The sequence below is a fragment of the Symphodus melops genome, assembly GCF_947650265.1.
Source record: "Symphodus melops genome assembly, chromosome: 7".
NCBI classification, from domain to species: domain Eukaryota; kingdom Metazoa; phylum Chordata; class Actinopteri; order Labriformes; family Labridae; genus Symphodus; species Symphodus melops.
The window spans coordinates 2,802,734-2,809,424 of record NC_136697.1 but is presented as its reverse complement, the minus strand read 5'-3'; the positions used below and the strand labels follow the sequence as shown (position 1 = coordinate 2,809,424).

Sequence of the window (6,691 nt, the reverse complement as noted above, 5' to 3'; positions counted from 1 at the left end):
CCCCCATATGTTCCTGCAGGGGGCGCTGGAGTCCCATGGATGGCGGTCTCCGTGCTGGAAATGCTGTCTCAGGCTAACTTTGAGTCAAGCTAACGACAGGCTGAGAGCTGAGGCGGGTTTTAAGCCTCCTGACAAACCGTTACACGGCGCCCACCTGTCAATCAGCTCAGCTACACGCCTTATTGTGAATAACTCTGATCCTGCATCCAATCAAAACTAATGAGTCATCAAAACATTCCCCCCCCCGTACAGTGTGTGTGGATGGAGACATGAGCTAATCACACCTATTTGTTTTTTTGAAGCAGGCTGTAAACATGTTCATGTCTGCTGTAAAAACAGGCTTTTTGAATGGGTGTGTATGTGACTTCCTGTGCTGCTGCAGCCAGCCTCTAGTGGACACTCCAGGAACTGCAGGAGTTTACACTTCAGCGTCAGCTTCATGTTTAAACACTGCAGGTTGCTGCTTGTCAGAAACCCATTCAGCTCTACGTCTGTGGTACAACAGCTCCATATCTTTGGTTCAATACATTTAAAGTTTACTCTGATGAGGGTTATTTTCATGGCACACTTTTGTATTTCACATTTGCAGATTAATTTAGACTACGGAGCCCCTGAAGTCAAAAAAAGTAATTAATATCATCTTGTGCACACTTCTTTAACCTATATTATAATTATCATGTGGGAGCAAGTTATTATCTTGTGATAACATCAGTGTACGGGGAAATAAGTCAGGAACTAAAGATAACACTGCGTGGAGCTGGTGTCTCCACTTCTCCCGTGTTTGTCTGTTTTTAAATATGTTTCAAGGTTTCATGCGTGTCTGATGTGAACGTCTGTTTTTAGTCACACCGAATCTACTGGGATGTTGTCTTTGTTTATGTTGTCTGCTGAGAGATGTGCTGTAAAACACATGTCCCTGTGTGGGACAAAAAAGAATCTGACTCATGGATGGATGGACCTGCACTCACCAGCTGCAGTGTTTACAGTAACTTCTTTAGTTCTCTTGAAACAAACATGAAACATGGAGGTGATAAACGATCTTTGGACACTGGGTTTTGTTTACAAATGTTGGGCCTCTTGCAATGTGAAAACAAAACGCACCAAGCAAAAAAAGAAACAGACTCTTTAGTGCTGACCAAAGAAAGCAAACGAAAGGACTTTCCTGGTGCGAATACACTCTTATTGTATATATATATATATATATATATATATATATATATATATATATATATATATATATAAAACCATTAAACCAGATCCTGTATCCTGTCCTTGCTTGGATCAAATCCGTAACTGAACTTTTGCTGCTGATGGTAACAATAATCTTTGTTTATGGTATTTTGGTAACTGATCTGTTCAAACTGGCCTGCATTCAAGGATCACAGATGTTCCTTCCTGTGTTTTCTTCTTCTTGAGATATGGAAGCACATATTGTGATTCGATATAAATGAAGCACGTTATGAATATTAATGAACACATTTTGCATGCTATCATAATTAAGAGACATCTTTGTTGAGTAAGCCTGTCTGTTGCAGATGGCAGCTAAAGGAGCGTTATTAATGCACATGCTGCAACGTTGGAAATGTTTTTTTAATCACTTAGTGAAGTGATTTTCATTTTTAATTGATGAGACTAAACTACGTAGCTTAAACAGGACACTGGTCAAAACAATGCCTTCCTTTATAGCAGCTTCCTCAGTGTGACACTAATCACCCTCCATGCAGGCGTTCCTCTCATCACCTCTGGGTGGCGCTGCAGACACTGGTACCCAAGCCGTCGTCTGTCTGTCTGTCGGGAATGGGGGGATTTTATATCGTGAAATAGAGGAGAGAGACAGAGAGAGAGAGAGAGCCGCTCTTCCTCCCTCCTCCTCCTCCTCTCTTTCTCCTGTGTGCGCAGCGCTCCGGCCCGGCCGCTCCTTCCTCCCTCATTTCCTCCCCACAGCTGGCTCTCTCCACTCGGATGCTGATTCGCCTTCTTCTTCTCCTCCCTCCCTCCTCTTCCATCTCTCTCACACACCGCGCTGGACCAAATACTTCGCAGGGTGGAAATGACCGACTACTACCTGGCTTGCATGGTCTGAATTTCGGGGAATTCGCACGTCGGAAAGGAGGGGAGTGAAGAGGGAAACGGAGGCTCTCCATCCACCCGAGGGAATTTATTTCACAGTAAGCAGGCGCAATGTTTCCTCATTCCGCTCGTCTCACACCTCCCTCTGAGTGAATGCTTGAAAACCTCCAGAATGAGACAGCCTGTTGGGAATATGGCTGTCGGATGTGTTTTTATACGTGTGCCAGATGTTTTTGTTGAGGTTGTGTGTCCGTTTAATCCGAGGTGTGGTGTGGATTGTGTGTTTTTTTGTTATGATGATGCGCTAATAGGGCTGTGGGTGCGCTCCCCCCCCCCCCCCCCCCCCCCCCCCCCCCTCATTTCAGCTCGACTCAATCCATCCATCGTCCATCCGTCTCTCGAACAGAGGCCGAGGTGTGTGTGGGGGGGGCGGGGGAGGGGGGGAACGAGGGCTAGAGTGGGGGTTGGCAGATGTGGAAACGCTTTCAGATAACGCGTAGTTTTGAGTTTTTTGCGCGATTATCACAGCTGACGGCGGCGCATCGTTGCTGTCTTTGTGTTGCTTTTGCAGGGCGATGCTCGTACGATCAGAATTGTCCTTTCCCTCAGCCATCCCGATATGAAGAGCACCTTGCAGCCTGTGTGCAGCTCCGGCCTGCCTGCCTGCCTGCCTGCACGGCTCCATGATGATGTGTAAAAACACCACAGTGTGTTTCTCATCACCTGCGGGCTCTTTCTCCTCCCCACTGTGGACTAATTCATCCCGTTCATGTGGCTGCGGTGATCAGAGGAGCAATGTGTTTGGGCAGAGATCATCATTATGATAGTGTTGCTAATAGTCTGTGACCTGGCTGAAATGGGGGCCTTGCTTGAATTAGCCCCTCTGTAGCGTCACGGAGGCTTTATGACGCCTCAGAGGAAGTGAATTCTCCTTTTCTCTCATGAGCTGTGGTGCTGTAAGATCTCAGATCATTCCCAAGATGGAGGAGGGAGCGTGCTTACTACAAGTTTAACATGAGGGATGTTGGGGTGTTGGGGGTGGGGGGGCATGCCACAGACATTTTTATAATGAATCTGGTTCGACAGGCAGCTTCTTAAATAAATATGGAGCATGTTGTGGCAGAGGAAACACATGACAGAGATCTGCATGAGGCATCATGAGGATGTCATCGAGGTGTGTTCACATTTTGTGTGAGGTGAAAAGGGGACAGCTGCGGGGGGTTTCTGGACCTCTGTCCATGGTAGAAGGAAAGACACTTTCATGAACATAGTAGCTCTTAATGAAAGCACTGGTTCTTCTAGAGACATGTCACTGTCAGTCACTCCAGGATTTCTCAGACTGTTTGGGGGATTGTTGCAGCCTAAAATGTCTGATTTCGCAGCAGCTTTTCCAAAAAATTGCAACGCATGTTGTGATGTTTTTAGCTGTTTTTTGCAAAATTGCGGCAGGAAGCAAAATAGTTTATTTTTCATCTCAATTATTTTCTTGCACACGCTTTGATGTGATTGAGTGATATTGTAACCTGAGCAGAGCGATTTACTTTGTGAAGCATATTCCTCTGCCTCACTCAGTGACGTCTCCCTCTCTCACACACACACACACACACACACACACTGTCATTTTTGTGTGGCCGCGCGGAGCTCTTTCCTCTTTTCTGAAAGGCGCTGCTGACTTCACGTTTGCTCTTTTCAGTATGTCTGATATTCCCTGTATTTTATATCTTCCTACACATCGTATCTTGTACCCAGATCGTCTGTGCTCCGTGTCTGCTGGGATAAAAAACTATCAAAAACAGTAAAAATGCAGTAAAAACTAACTGAGCAGTATCAGCTACACAGTGGCACGTTGTCAACAAACTGTTGTCATGGAGACAGAACGGACCTGCAGTGCTTCATGCTCACTCTCCTGAGTGCATATAAACAGGGAAGTGAGTTTGGTCCGTGGTCACTAAACTTTGGTGAGGTGTAGCTCGCTGTTTTCATGGGGGACTGCTCTGATTGGTGAGAATTCCTCGAGAAGCAGAGGAGAGCTTCTGATTTTGTGGAGACATGAGGCAAACATTTCTCCGAGTCTCAGTACTCTGATGTTAAATGTACTGTATCTGCAGACACTGGTGTTAGCTTAGCATAAAAGCTAGGAGCTTCTCTGGGCTATGAAAAGGTTACAGTTTTACCTTCTGGCTTCGTTAAAACTAAGGCATGACTCATTTAGAACTGTAAAATAAGCATATGGTTGTGCCAGGTGATGCTACCTGACTCTCAGAGGATGAGTCTATCTCAGTTAATGATGATAAAGAGGTAGACATTGTTGTTTTTTAAACCCTCTTCAGGGAGCAGAGCCTCATGTTGAGGACCATAAACTTCCCACTATCTGTCCAATAGAAACATTCATGAGAGGCGGCATTAAGACGAGCTCTTAGCTCATGACGCGACTTGAAAAAGGTCTCCAGTTGAGCGAACGCTACGAGCTCCATTTAGACTGTTTTCACCAGCATTCCCGTGTGTTTCTGTAGCACAGTATTACTTTACCTGCCCCCCCCCCCCCCCCCCCCCCCTCACATCCAGCCCCCCTTTCTACTTATTTCCAAACCTAATTGCCAATGATTAATGCTGCATGCTGGACCGACCCTACAGCCTCGTCCCTGATGGAGAGTCTGAAAAGTGGTGCTCACCAGCGCGGCTCAGAGAAGGGTTACGAGCGAGTTCTCATCCGTCTTTAAAGAGTGGTGTCGGCTGCTGCGGCCTCAGCAGGCTTCATTAAGTTCTGATATTAAGAGGGTGATGTATGGGATGTGGACAAACACTTCATAAATTCTCCCTGAGACAGATTTCAAGACGTGACATACTGCAGCAGCGGCCCCACACCTGCAGTCTAAACAAACTGTGCTTTGAGATGTCCAAGTCTAGACTCATAGAAAGCACCTCGAGAACTCATTAACCCTTCGATTCCTGCATGAAACCGCTCAAAGCGTGTCCACACACTTTATATGTAGTAATAAACTCGAGAGGCTCTGTCTTTTCTCAGCGTGTCAGAATGAGATGGCACACATTGAGTCATGACAGGAGACTGTTCAGCTACCCGTCGGCCCCCGGCTGCCTTTTATCGTCCCATTCCACGTGTTGAATCGATGCGGTTGGTGAGAGGAATCACTCTGATTGGCTGTTCAGTTAAGCCAATCAGTGCACGAGAAAAAAAAATGGAACTGATGAAAACTGTCGACTGTAGACTGAGGTGTGTTCAAGTGCAACTTTTGGGAGAAGACAGAGACGTTGTGTTTTCTGCTGGGATGTTCAAATAGAGTAAATAGAGTATCTCCACGCCTTATGTTTATGTATTGTAGATCTTTGACTTATCTTGTGGTTATGTATGACATAGAGAGAGAGACAGAGAGAGAGGGGGAGAGAGGGAGAGAGAGACATAGAGAGAGAGACATAGAGAGAGAGAGAGAGGGGGAGAGACACAGAGAGAGAGAGAGAGAGAGAGAGAGAGAGAGAGAGAGACATAGAGAGAGAGACATAGAGAGAGAGAGAGACATAGAGAGACATAGAGAGAGAGAGAGAGACATAGAGAGAGAGAGAGAGAGACATAGAGAGACATAGAGAGAGACATAGAGAGAGAGAGAGAGAGACATAGAGAGAGAGAGAGACATAGAGAGACATAGAGAGAGAGAGAGAGACATAGAGAGAGAGAGAGAGAGACATAGAGAGAGAGAGAGACATAGAGAGACATAGAGAGAGAGAGAGACATAGAGAGACATAGAAAGAGAGAGAGAGAGAGACATAGAGAGAGAGAGAGACATAGAGAGACATAGAGAGAGAGAGAGACATAGAGAGACATAGAAAGAGAGAGAGAGAGCGAGGTTTTTATTTTGGATCATTTTAATCTGGATTATTCAAACAACAACAATCCCGACTCCCCCGAGAGCGAAGCCAGGTTTCTAAACGTTCACAGATACTAAAAACAGGAGAAGCACTTTAAAGGTTTTATAACTCTGTAATCAAGCTTTACAAGCTCAACCAGGATCTGAATGATTTTCTCAGGGGGGTTTCCTCCTGTCTAAGCCAAAGGACAGTTTTAGCCCCTGCTGTGCTACAAAGTGAGTCGGCCCTCAGGGGCCCCCTCCTGGTCTGGGAGCCCCGAGCCGTTACCTGGCTTGCCTGTTGACAAGCACTACCTGTGCCTGTACTCTTCTGAGTGATGGAGCTGAGAATGAAGGATGTGGACTTGAGGTAGACTTTCAATACCTAAGTCAAAGAAGAGATAACATCAAGAAACGTCTTCAGAGTTGAATCATTGACTGCTGCGCTTTATGATCCGTGAAAGGATCAGCTCTTACATGTCTGAGAATACGATCCTTTACACTGTTTGGTCATCAGGGTCTGAAGTGAATCCAACATGTGCTAAAACATTCATGAAGTAGAAGATTCAGACGTTAGAAATCCAGATCAAAGTGCAGCTTCACTCCACCGGCTGCTTTAAGGCATCAGGGACACTCCACACACTCCACACAGTGTATAGGAGGAAGACAAACACTGGTTTATATGGAACATCATGACCCACTTCTATAGCTGCATTAGCATGCTTTAGTAACTTCAAGGTTTTCATCAGTGGTTATGCTTT

At 45.7% G+C, this 6,691-nt stretch overlaps 1 protein-coding gene across 5 annotated transcripts in view; it reads left to right on the top strand.

Moving 5' to 3' along the window:
- The first annotated feature begins 1,843 nt into the window (after positions 1 to 1,843).
- Positions 1,844 to 6,691, top strand: part of ctnnd2b (catenin (cadherin-associated protein), delta 2b) — a 118,635-nt gene continuing 113,787 nt past the window's right edge. For 3 of the 5 annotated variants that reach the window (XM_079348385.1, XM_079348382.1, XM_079348381.1), the window contains exon 1: positions 1,848 to 2,168. The gene's annotated coding sequence lies outside the window, so the exon portion shown is untranslated. Of the gene's footprint in view, positions 2,169 to 6,691 lie in introns of all 5 variants that reach the window. The other 2 variants (XM_079348383.1, XM_079348384.1) reach the window with 2 other exon arrangements.